Genomic DNA, 13,789 nt, shown 5'->3' on the forward strand with positions numbered 1-13,789 from the left:
TCAGGTGGTTTTACATCATCTTCTGGCCAGGAGGCCTGTTAACATTTTTATGGCTCTTTTCCTAGATAAATGTCTATCAACCAGAAAACTCATTTTCCCTTGAAGTGATTTTTCTTTAATCTGCATCACCCTCAAAGTACTAAATAAAGTTACATTCCTGTAGAACAAAGGTGCAGTGAGTTATAACAAAGAAAGTACTTAACTCAAAGGTCTAATGTTGCTAATACCAGGGCTACTACCTGTTTTTTCTACATACCAACTATATCAACAAATAAAAGAAATGAAAACTTGGCAGCAAGTATTGGCTCAACAATGAAACCCTTAATCAGTCCTATTCTAATGATTTTGACTCCTCAGAAGCCCCTACGTTCCTAGGATGTTTTAAGCTTCCAACAATCACATGCGCAGCTGTTAGAGTCTGGACAAACCTGTCAGGTTGGGTGGCTAGCAAGCCATCAGAGGGGTTTTTGGATTGAAATACTCTTATGCGGGGGGCGCTCCGCAGGAAGAGAGAGGCAGTGGAACTTCCCTCAGCAAAGCCGAGGGGTCCCGAGGAGAGATGAGCCTGCTGTCTGCCAACCCAGCCCCTCGGCAAGCGAGAGACAATCAGACGCGACAGGGGTTCCGTCTAAGCAGTTCCGCTTTATTGTTGTAAGCTCTTGGTTTTTAAAGGCAAGCAGGGAGGGGTTTGCGAGGGACTTTCCATAGTTGCACCAATCACATTAAAGGTCAAATCATCATGTGCCTTCATTATAACAGGAGTCTATGGTGATCACGCACTGTCTACGTGCACAGAAATCAAGAGAGCCAATCAAAAGTTTTGACAGACAACTTAGGCCGCACCCTCATCTCTTCCACCAGGCACCATCTTAGCTCTAAACCTCAAAGCTAGCCCTTCTTTTTTAAGGTTTCCTATTTAGGGCCCCACACTCTTATTATTATGCCCAGGAGACTTATTATCTAAAAGCTCTAAATTAACTTTTTCCAGAGAAAGGTGGTGGGGGGACAGCCCCCTGTTAATGTCAGAAGAGTAGGTGGAAAGCATAACACAGTAAAGCTGGCAGACTCTGGTTTTGCGGGTAGATGCTCGAGAAAATCCAGGGGGACCCCTGAGGCCTGATCCCGCCTTTGCATTTTGTCAGGCCTCTTTCCTCATGACCTTTGCCATGGGCGGGATTCCCCATGCTGGCTTCTGGCAGTTTCCCAATCTACTTGCCATGAAGTGATGGGACTAGATGCCATGATTTAGTTTTCTGAATATTGAGTTTTAAGCTAACTTTTTCACTCTCCTCTTTTGCTTTCATCAAGAGGCTCTTTAGTTCTTCTTCACTTTCTGTCATAAGGGTGGTGTCATCTGCATATTGGAGAAAGAAATGGCAACCCACTCCAGTGTTCTTGCCTGGAGAATCCCAGGGACAGGGGAGCCTGGTTGGCTGCCATCTATGGGGTCACACAGATACGGACACAACTGAAGCGACTTAGCAGCAGCAGCATCTGCATATATGAGGTTATTGATATTTCTCCTGAAAATCTTGATTCCAGCTTGTACTTCCTCCAGCCCAGCATTTCACATGATGTAATCTGCATATAAGTTAAATAAGCAGGGTGACAGTATACAGCCTTGATATACTCCTTTCCCGATTAGGAACCAGTCTGTTGTTCCATGATCAGTTCTATCTGTTGCTTCTTGATCTGCATACAGATTTCTCAGGAGGCAGGTAAGGTGATCTGATATTCCCATTTCTTAGAGAATTTTCCAGTTTGTTGTGATCCACCCAGTCAAAGGCTTTGGTATAGTCAATAAAGCAGAAATAGATTATTTTCTGGAACTCTCTTGCTTTGTCTATGATCCAGCAGCTGTTGGCAATTTGACATCTGTTTCCTCTGCCTTTTCTAAATCCATCTGAACATCTGGAAGTGCACAGTTCACATACTGTTGAAGCCTGGCTTGGAGAATTTTGAGCATTACTTTGATAGCATGTGAGATGAGTGCAATCGTGCTGTAGTTTGAGCATTCTTTGGCATTTCCTTTCTTCGGGACTGAAATGAAAACTGACCTTTTCCAGCTCTATGGCCACTGCTGAGTTTTCCAAATTTGCTGACATATTGAGTAAAGCACTTTCACAGCATCATCTTTTAGGATTTGAAATAGCTCAACTGGAATTCCATCACCTCCACTAGCATTGTTTGTACTGATGCTTCCTAAGGCCCACTTGACTTTGCATTCCAGGATATCTGACTGTAAATGAGTGATCACTCCATCATTGTTGTCTGGGTCATTAAGGTCTTTTTTGTATAGTTCTTCTCTATTCTTGCCACCATTGCTCAATATCTTCTGCTTCTGTTATGTCCATACTCTTTCTGTCCTTTATAGTGCCCATCTTTGCATGAAATGTTCCCTTGCTATCTCTGATTTTGTTGAAGAGATCTTTATTCTTTCCCATTCTATTTTTTCTTTATTTATTTGCATTGATCACTGAGGAAGGCTTTTTTTTTTTTTTTAATCTCTCCTTGCTATTTTTTGGAACTCTGCTCTCAAATGGGTATGTCTTTCCTTTTCTCCTTTGCCTTCACTTCTCTTCTTTTCTCAGCTATTTGTAAGGCCTCCTCAGACAACCATTTTGCCTTTTTACATTTTTCCCTCCGTTGGAGATGGTCTTGATCACTGCATCTGGTACAATATCATGAAATTCCATCCATAGTTCTTCAGGCACTCTGTCTATGAGATCTAATCCTTTGAATCTGTCATTTCCACTGTATAATCATAAGGGATTTGATGTAGGTTGTATCTTAATGGTCTAGTGGTTTTCCCTACTTTCTTCAATTTCAGTCTGTATTTTGCAATAAGGAGTTCATGATCTGAGCCACAGTCAGCCCCTGGTTTTTTTTTTTTTTTCCTGACTGTATAGAGCTTCTCCACCTTTGGCTGCAAAGAATATAATCAATCTGATTTCAGTTTGACCCTCTGGTGATGTCCATGTGTAGTCATCTCCCGTGATGTTGGAAGAGCATGTTTACTATGACTAGATCATTCTCTTGGCAATACTCTCTTAGTATTTTCCCTGTTTCATTTTGTCCTCCAAGGCCAAATTTGTCTGTTACTCCAGGTATCTCTTGACTTCCTACTTTTGCATTCGAGTCCCTTATAATGAACAAGACGTGTGTGTGTGCATGTGTGTGCGTGTGTGTGTGTTAGTTCTAGAAGGTCTTGTAGGTCTTCATAGAACCATTCAACTTCAGCTCTTTCAGCATTACTGGTTGGAGCATAGACTTGGATTACTGTTATATGAATGGTTTGCCTTGGAAACAGTGATCATTCTGTCATTTCTGAGAGTGTATCCAAATACTGTATTTCAGACTTTTTTGTTGACTACGAGGGCTACTCCATTTCTTCTAAGAGGTTTTTGCCCACAGTAGTAGATCTAATGGTATCTGAGTTAAATTTACCCGTCCCAGTCCATTTTAGTTCACTGGTTCCTTAAATGTTAATTCAATGTTTTACTCTTGCCATCTCCTGTTTGATCCCTTTCAACATACCTTGACTCATGGACCTAACACTCCAGGTTTCTATGCAATATTGTCTTTTACAGCACTGGAGTTTACTTCCATCACCAGTCACATTCACAATTGGGTATTGTTTTGCTTTGCCTCTATCTCTTCATTCTTTCTGGAGTTATTTCTCCACTGATCTCTAGTAGCATATTGGGTACCTACTGACCTAGGGAGTTCATCTTTCAGTATCCTGTCTTTTTGCCATTTCATACTCTTCATGGGGTTCTCAAGGAAAGAATAGTGAAGTGGTTTGCCATTCCCTTCTCCAGTGGATCACGTTTTTTTTCAGAACTCCCTAAAATGACCTGTCTGTCTTGGGTCACCCTACAGAGCATGTCTCATAGTTTCATTGTGTTAGACATAGTTGAGATCCAGCCTTGTGATCAGTTTGATTAGTTTTCTGTGATTGTGATTTTCCATCTGTCAGAATTAAATTTTAACAACCTCAACATTTTTTGTTTGAATCAGAGAGCACAAAATGGAGAAATAGTTTATATATCACAATGTAAGAACCGAGGACAATTCTATTAATATATTGCATATAAACATGGAATACAAATAAAATATGATTGTAATATTTGGATTATATCCACATTATTTATGATTAGGGTAAAATATGCAGTGTACTCTAAAGTATATAGTACATTCTATCAGTATCTATAATCTTAGTGTGAGGAGAAATACCTCATGATTATTTTCTGTTTTTACATTTTGTTCTACTGTTCTTTCAATGCTTGATATGTTCTTCATCCACTCCTAAAATCTCATAGTCCTTAATTTCTTATACAAATCTTGTCTTCTGCTTTTCACCAAATCCTGTCATGTTCAAATTTCCAGGTATTCCTCAGCATGTGTAGCTTCCTTTTTTTATTTTATTTTTATCCTAGAGAGCATTTCACAAATAACAATACTATAAATTTGGTAGTTCTAATCTGTCACATTTTTATGTACTGGAATGTGTTCTCAAGTTGTTCCATGCTGTAACTTTTCTAAATTTGTTGCCTTCTGTATTTGTTAGAATTAGGTTAACGACATCATCCAAATGAGTTAATCATTTTCCAAAGACTTTACATCCTAATTATATGAACTTAAAGGGTAAGATTTTAGCCTGTGAACTTTGGGGGTACATAAATATTCAGACCCTACCACTATTAATTATTTTAATATGGAGGAAAGTTTCTTATATCTCATTTACTGTGTTGGACTATATCTATTCATGGACCAATCTCTGCTGACTGAAGAATATTATTGAAAAATAATATTAGGCACACATTCTTCACAAAATACAAAATAGAACAGAAAACAAGAAAATAAAAAGAAAGACCTATCAAGGGATAAATGTCCCTAAGCATCAAAGACCAAACAGATACTTCAGACACTTGATGTGAAGAGCCAACTAATTGAAAAAGACATTGAAAAAGGCAAAGATTGAAGGCAGGAGTAGAAGGGAATAACAGAGGATGAGATGGTTGGATGGCATTACCAACTCAATGGATGTGAATTTCAGCAAACTCTGGGAAATAATGAAGGACAGGGAAGCCTGGCTTGCTGCACTCCATGTGGTCACAAAGAGTTAGATATGTTTAGTGACAACAACAACAGGATCGTGCAAATTTATGTAATCATCTACAGTGTTCTCTTTGACTGCTTCAAATGCCAGAGCTGGTTAAGGTGATATGTTGAACTTTCTTCTAACTTAATGTTTCCTAATCTTTGAGAAACAGTATATATTGCCCAGATAAAACTGCTGAGTTTTGCCAATTCAACATAATATCAATGACCAAAATTTTTTGTGAAAATTAAAAATATGTAATTATTTAAATGGTGATGATATTTACATTAGAAATACATTATTACAGTAGACTGTATATTACAATAGATTGGAAGAGATGTAATTGCTGACCTTTGCCTAAAGCACTATAGAAACTGAATTTGGAAGGAAAACTGCTTTTCTGGAAAAATGATAGAATTAAATTCAGACTACTTCTTGGCTAAAAATAAAGCAGACCCGTAGAGAAGGAAATGGCTACCCACTCCAGGGTTATTACCTGGAAAATTCCATAGAGAGAGGAGTCTGGAGGGCTACAGTACATGGGATCTCAAAGAGTCAGACATGACTTGGCGACTGAGCAAGCAGCACGAATGAACAGCAAAAACAAAAAGCCAAATGATTTGATGTTCTTACTTAAATATGCATTTCTTTAGAGCCTAGTTCCTCTATGGTTATCTTAATGATTATATACAAATTGAAGACTCTTCCTTACCTGGTCTTTATTTATCATTAGGGAATTGTGCTGTTTCAGCCTGTTTTATCAGGTGGATGATGGTGCTAGGAGTTGAGGGATCAGCTTGAACATTCTGGATATATAGAGAAAAAAGAACTGAAAGAGAGCAGGAAGACAACATACTATGTTAAAATGAGAATTAAGAATTTTAGGAGGATTGTGCAAAACTTCATTTAAAAACCAAAATTTGATAATGTAGCTATTATGGTACTATTTTGAGTAATCATGAAGATAATATTTAATATAGTCTCTTTAGTTTGATTCCTCTTCCTAAGTATGCATTGTTGTTCAGTAACTCAGTCATATTTGACCCTGGGACCCCATTGACTGCAGCATTCCGGACTTCCTTGCCTTTCACCATCTTCCAGAGCTTGTTCAAACTCACATCCATTGAATCAGTGATGCCATATAATCATCTCATCCTCTGTCATCCCCTTCTCCTCCTGCCTTCAATCTTTCCTAGCATAAGGGTCTTTTCTAATGAGTCAGCTCTTTGCATCAGTTGGCCAAAGTATTGGAGTTTCAGCTTCAGTATCAGTCCCTCCAAAGAATATTCCATATTGATTTCCTTTAAGACTGACTGGTTTGATCTGCTTGCAGTCCAAGGGACTCTGAATCGTCTTCTCCAACAGCACAGTTCAAAAACAAATTCTTCAGTGCTCAGCCTTTTTTATGATCCATTCCTCACATCTGTACATAACTACTGGAAAAACCATTGCTTTGACTATATGGACTTTTGTCAGTAAAGTGATGTCTCTGCTTTTTAATACACTATCTAGGTTTCCCATAACTTTCCTTCCAAGAAGCAAACATCTTTTAATTTCATGGCTTCAGTCACCATCTGCAGTGATTTTAGAGCCCAAGAAGAGAAAATCTGTCACTGGTTCTACTTTTTCCCCTTCTATTTAACATGCATTGATATGACCCATTGTCAACATTTTACTGTTTTGAATGCTGAGTTTCAAACAAACTTTTTCACTCTCCTCTTTCACCCTTATCCAGAGACTCCACTAGTTGCAGAAGACATAGTTATTTACATAGAAAATACCAAGGAATATAACAAAAATAATTCTAGAATCCTTGACAAATTAAGTTAGGCAAGGTTTCAGGACACATAGTCAATAACTAAAAGCAGGTGTTTTTTTTTTTTTTTTTTTCTATATACTGAAAAATACAAGGGAAAACCAAATTTGAAAACACAGCAACTTTAGTTATCACTCACCCTAAATAATGAAGTATGCAGGGATAAGTATATTCAAACATGTATAGTAGCTGAATGTCAAAAAATATTAATATCTAATGAAAAAAATCCAGGAAAATCTAAGTAAATGGAGAGATAGAACATGTTTGTGAATTGGATTAAACTAGTAACTGTCAACTCTCCTCAATTTGATCTATATCGATTGATCTATATTTTTAAGCAATTCCTATTAATACAAAATTACTTGCATACTATGAAACTAAATCATTTGTCATATGTGATTTGCAAATAATTTGCCACAGTTTGCATTGTCTTTAATCTACTTAACATCTTCTTTATGAAGAACAAAACCTTTTAGTTTTAAAATTTTAAATATTTTAAAATTTTTATTGGTCATGCTTTTGGGGTCTTGAGTAAGAGGGTTTTTTGTTTGTTTGTTTTTGTTTTTTCACTTTACCTTAGGTACCAATGTTTTTTTCTTACACTTCTAATTTTTCGTTTTGTTTTACATTTAAGTCTGCTATGCATTTGGTTAAGGTTTGTTTTCCTTTGTTTTTGTTGTTGTTGTTGTTGTTTTGCTTTTCTTTTAACTTATTTTTTATTAGACTTTTTATTTTGCATGGGCTTTCTGGATGACTCAGTGGTAAAGAATCACCTGCCAAAGCAGGAGACATGGGTTTGATCCCTGGTTCAGGAAGATTCCCTAGAGAAGGAAATGGCAACCCACTTCAGTACACTCTTGTCTGGGAAACCCCACGTACAGAGGAGCCTGGTGGGCTGCAGACTGTCACAAAAACCTGGATATGATGTAGCAACTAAACAACAACAACAACAACAAATAGTTGATTAGCAATGTTGTGATAGTTTTAGGTAGAAAGCAAATTAGCTCAGTCATATACATACATGTATGCATTCTCCCCCAAACTCCCCTCCCGTCCAGGCTACCACATGACAATGAGCACTATATATAGTTCCTTGTAGGTATCCATTTTAAACATAACACTGTGTACCTGTCCATCCCAAACTCCCTAACTATATCTTCTTCCCCCTTTTTTTTACCCCCTGACAATCAGAAGTCTTTTCTCTAAGTTTGTGAGTCTGTTTCTCTTTTGTAAATAAGCTCATTTGTATCATGTCTTTTTAGATTCTATATATAAGAGATGTCATAAGATATTTCTCCTTCTCTGACTTACTTCACTCACTATGACAGTCTCTAGTTCCATCTATGTTGCTGCAAATTACATTATTTCATTCTTTTTTGATGACTGTGTAATGTTCCATTGAATATATGTACCACATCTTTTTAATCTATTCCTCTGTTGATCAATTTAGGTTTCCTCCATGTCTTGGCTATTGTAAACAGTGCTGCAATGAATATTGGGGTGCATGCTTACTTTTGGGCCATGTTTTCTTTTGGTTGTATGCCCAGGAGCAGGACTGATTGGTAATATGGTAGTTCTATTTTTAGTTTTTTAAAGAACCTCCATACTGTTCTCCAGAGTGGCTGTACCAATTCCCATTCCTATTAACAATGTAGGAAGGTTCTGTTCTCTTCCCACCCTCTCTAGCATTTATTGTTTGTGGATTTTTTGATGATAGCCATTTTGACAGCTATGAGGTGATATCTCACTGTAGTTTTGATTTGCATTTCTCTTATAATTAGTGATTAGTGATGTTGAACACCTTTTTTTCATGTGCCTTTTGGCCATCTGTATGTCTTTGGAGAAATGTCTGTTTAGGTCTTCTGCTCATTTTTGGATAGGACTTTTTGTTTTGATGATGTTGAGCTTCATGAGCTGTTGGTATATTTTGGAGACTAATCCCTTGTTGGTCACATCATTTGCAAATATTTTCTCCCAATATGGAGCTGTCTTTTGTTTTGTTTATTGTTTCTTTTGCTATGCACAAGATTTTAAGTAGGTCCCATTTGGGTGTTAGCTCTAAAAAGGTCTTGTAAGTCTTCATAGAACCGTTTAACTTCAGCTTCTTCAGCATTACTAGTTGGGGCATACACTTGGATTACTGTGATATTGAATGGTTTGCCTTGGAAACGAACAGAGATCATTCTGTCGTTTTTGAGATTGCATCCAAGTACTGCATTTCAGAAGCTTTCGTTGACCATGTTGACTACAAATTCTAAGGGAATTCTAAGGGATTCCTACCTGCAGTAGTAGATATAATGGCCATCTGAGTTAAATTCACCCATCCCAGTCCATTTTAGTTCGCTGATTCCTAGAATGTCGACATTCACTCTTGCCATCTCCTGTCTGACTACTTAAAATTTGTCTTGATTCATGGACCTAACATTCCAGGTTCCTATGCAATATTGCTCTTTACACCATCGGACCTTGCTTCTGTCACCAGTCCAATCCACAACTGGGTGTTGTTTTGCTTTGGTTCCATCCCTTCATTCTTTCTGGAGTTATTTCTCCACTGATCTCCAGTAGCATATTGGGCACTTACTGACCTGAGGAGTTCCTCCTGTCATTTTGCCTTTTTCATACTGTTTATGGGGTTAAGGCAAGAATACTGAAGTGGTTTACCATTCCCTTCTCCAGTGGACCACATTCTGTCAGCCATGAAATTAAAAGATGCTTACTCCTTGGAAGGAAAGTTATGACCATCCTAGATAGCATATTCAAAAGCAGAGACATTACTTTGCCAATAAAGGTCCATCTAGTCAAGGCTATGTTTTATCCAGTAGCCACGTATGGATGCGAGAGTTGGACTGTGAAGAAAGCTGAGTGCCGAAGAATTGATGCTTTTGAACTGTGGTGTTAGAGAAGACTCTTGAGAGTCCCTTGGACTGCAAGGAGATCCAACCAGTCCATTCTAAAGGAGATCAGCCCTGGGTATTCATTGGAAGGACTGATGCTAAAGCTGAAACTCTAGTACTTTGGCCACCTCATGTGAAGAGTTGACTCATTGGAAAAGACCCTGATGCTGGGAGGGATTAGGGGCAGGAGGAGAAGGGGGTGACAGAGGATGAGATGGCTGGATGGCATCATCGACTCGATGAACATGAGTTTGAGTGAACTCCGGGAGTTGGTGATTGACAGGGAGGCCTGGCATGCTGCAATTCTTGGGGTCGCAAAGAGTCAGACACGACTGAGTGACTGGACTGAACTAAACTGAGGTCCCATTTGTTTATTCTTGTTTTTATTTCCATTTTTCTGGGATATAAAAAAAATCTTGGTATGATTTATGTCAGAGAGTGATCTGCCTATATTTTCTTCTAGGAGGTTTACAATGTCTGGTCTCACATTTAGGTCTTCAATCAATTTTGAGCTTATTTTTGTGTATCATGTTAAACAATAATCTCATTTACAGATAGCTATACAGTTTTCCCAGAGCCATTTGTTGAAGAGACTATCATTCTAACATTTTGTAGTCTTGCAGTCTTTGTTGAGTAAGCTTTGAATAAAATGTGGAATTTAGATTGAGTTTGTAATTATCCAATATCATTTGTTGATAAGATCATTTCTATTCCATTTATTTGCTTTGACAGACTTGTCTAAAATTAGCTGACTGTTTCTGGGTGGGTCAGTTTCTGGCTTCTCGATTCTGTTCCTTTAATCCCTGTGTCCTTAATCATGCCAATAGTACATTTTCTTTCTTTTTTTTTTTTACTTAGCTATATGTTAAGTCTGAAAATCAGATAGCATAATTCTTTCAATTTTTTCTTTTTCATAATTGTTTTGGTTTCCTTGATTTTTCTTTTAAATAAGTAACTAAATTAGATACATCTACAAAGAATACTGTTAGGATTTTAGTAGGAATTGCGCTCTACTGAATACTGCGAGGAGCAGGAAGTAAGAAAAATATCTACACTATTTTTTTTAATTAATACAATCTAGACACTTCAATGTTAAAGTTCATTCATCCTGCTTATCTTTTATCCTCCTAAAAATTAGATAATTTTCCCCTAAGAATTAGGAGAAACTTTCTCTTCCTTCATTTTCTTCTTCAAAATCATGTCTTGTCTTGACCTTGAATCTTTCATAAATTGAAATGCTCTAGTCCTTTTTCTGGAGCACTGATTCCTATCATTTGATCTCATATATTAGCACAACCACTAAGTACTTGTTCTGCATCACAAGAAGCATTTAGAAATATTTGAGTAGTTATGAAATGTGCAGGGTCAAATACACAAAGCAGTATCATTATTAAAGGTTGCTTGGCAGTCAGAATGAGTTCTGAGTTTAAGATGTCTGCTGTAATTCTTTCATCTTCCTAGATGGCCCTGTAAAGTGTCTGAGACTCCTATCTGGCTGCGCAGAAGCATCTTCAGGTGGGAGCCTGACCTTGTTATCATCCCTCCTGAGAACCCGTGACTTCTGAAGGAGGGAAGTCAGTACTCGTGCACCTTTATACTAGAGAAGTCAGATTTATTCTGCACTTCAATCCTTCCTTATGTAGACAGTACATTCTGAGGGACCAGGTTAATATTTCCTTCCTTAGTAACTCAAGAGGGCAAACTTTACAAGGTGAGATTTAATTCAGACTCATCCACTTACTATGTGACCCTATAAATTTGTTTTCTTTCTTGATCTCAGTGCCATCACCTGTAAAAGCATTACTGTTGTTTTTGCTGCAGCAAAACCAGATACTATCCTCAGTAAATTGCAATTATTCCCTTGATCTTTCTGGAATCTACCCTGTAAATATATGATCTTCTTGACATGGACAAGTAATAACACTGAGTTATTTTGATGGTAACTCACATTCTTATACAAAACAATGTATTGAAAAGCTTATTTAATCTGAATTCCAAATTTTGTTTGGATGACATTTCTTTAAAGGAGAATCTGGACTATTTCTTTCCTCATGTGACTCACTGGCACCTGCATCACCTTTAATCATCATGTTAAGCTTGTCTTTCCAGCATACATAGCCCCTTAAGCATGTGCTCCCCTCACTAAGGGTAGAGAAAATTAATTCTTCTTCTACTCTAAATTTCTTCTTCACTAAGGGCAACCATTGTGAGAAAGGAGAGATGAGGGCTAGATGGCAGAATCATGTCTTTTGTGTTACAGAAATATTTCTAATTAGCCACTCCTGAATTGACTAGTTGTAGCTAGGCCAGTTTTGAAAATTGCTTGGATGACTGACATATTGCCTCTATGATCCATGGAATAAGTATGTTTTTATATTCCTGTTAACAAAAGATCCTAAGATTAATAATACATTGGTTTCTATCTAAATTACCATATACCCACTTAGATGCTGTCACAAATTCTTCCCTAATTTACTGATTTGAGATCATATATAATTCCTACCATACCATTAAGCTCATTCACTTCTCTTCCTCCAGTTCCTGGTTAGTTGGCAACATTTCAGCATTGTATAGTAACCACTACTCAAAATACTTTCTCTAGTTCCCACAAATGTCTCTGGTTTCTTTGCTCTCAACAGAAATTCAACTCTTGCTTGACAGACTGCCACATATTAAGTCAAATCCATTCAAATGTGCACACCCTTAACCAAATAACAAATTTGGATAAATCCAGTATTCTGCCTAGCCCACAACTGTGTCCATGTAGCTGTGTGGCTAAAGAATAATTAAAAAAAAAAAAAAACAATCAGAGTTCTTTCTATTTAAATAAGTCACCATTAACATATTGTTCATGGGGTTCTCAAGGCAAGACTACTGAAGTGGTTTGCCATTCCATTCTCCAATAGACCACGTTTTGTCAGAACTCTCCACCATGACCCATCTGTCTTGGGTGGCCCTACACAGCATGGCTCATAGTTCCATTGCGTTAGACAAGGGTGTGGTCCATGTGATCAGTTTGGTTAGTTTTCTGTGATTGTGGTTTTCATTCTGTCTGCCCTCTGATATATAAGGATAAGAGGCTTATGGAATCTTCCTGATGGGAGAGACTGACTGAGGGGGAAACTGGATCTTGTTCTGATGGGCAGAGCTGTGTTCCCTCCCTGTTGTTTGACCTAAGGCCAAAGTATGGTGGAGGTAATGAAGATAATGGTGACCTTCTTCAAAAGGTCCCATACATGCAGTGCTGTACTCAGTGCCCATGACCCTGCAGCAGGCCACAACCGATCAACACCTTCATCGGAGACTCCTGGACACTCACAGGCAACTTTGGGTCAGTCTCTTGTGGGATCACTGGTCTTTTCTTCTGCATCCTAGTGCACACAAAGTTGTTTTTTTTTTGTGTGTGTGTGTGTGTGCCCTCCAAGAGTCTGTTTCCCAGTCCTGTGTAGGTTCTGGTGACTCTAGAGGCCTTATGCCATACCCAGGTATGCTGCACCCAGAGCCCCTGCTCCTGCAGCAGGTCACTGCCAACTTGTACCTCCAGAGGGCACTGAAGCACATTTCTGGCTCAGTTTCTGTGGAGTCTCTGGGTCCTGGTGGACACAAGGTTTGTTTGAGCCTTCTAAACACCACTGGCAGATATGGGCTATGGTTCTAAATGCAATTTCACCCTTCCTACCATCTTGCTGGGGCTTCCCCTTTGCCTGTGGACATAGGGTATATTTTTTTGGTGGGATCCAACATTCTCCTGTTGATGGTTATTCAGCACCAAGTTGTAATTTTGGAGTTCTCACAGGAGGAGATGAGCTCACGTCCTTCTACTCTGCCATCTTGTAAGCCAGAGATCAAATTGCAAACATCCATTTGGTCATCAAAAAAGCAACAGTGTTCCTGAAAAGCATCAACTTCTGCTTTATTGATTCTGCCAAAGCCTTTGACTATGTGGATCACGACAAATTGTGGAAAATTCTTCAA

This window comes from Oryx dammah, unplaced genomic scaffold (genome assembly GCF_014754425.2).
Source record: "Oryx dammah isolate SB20612 unplaced genomic scaffold, SCBI_Odam_1.1 HiC_scaffold_21, whole genome shotgun sequence".
Taxonomy (NCBI): Eukaryota; Metazoa; Chordata; class Mammalia; order Artiodactyla; family Bovidae; genus Oryx; species Oryx dammah.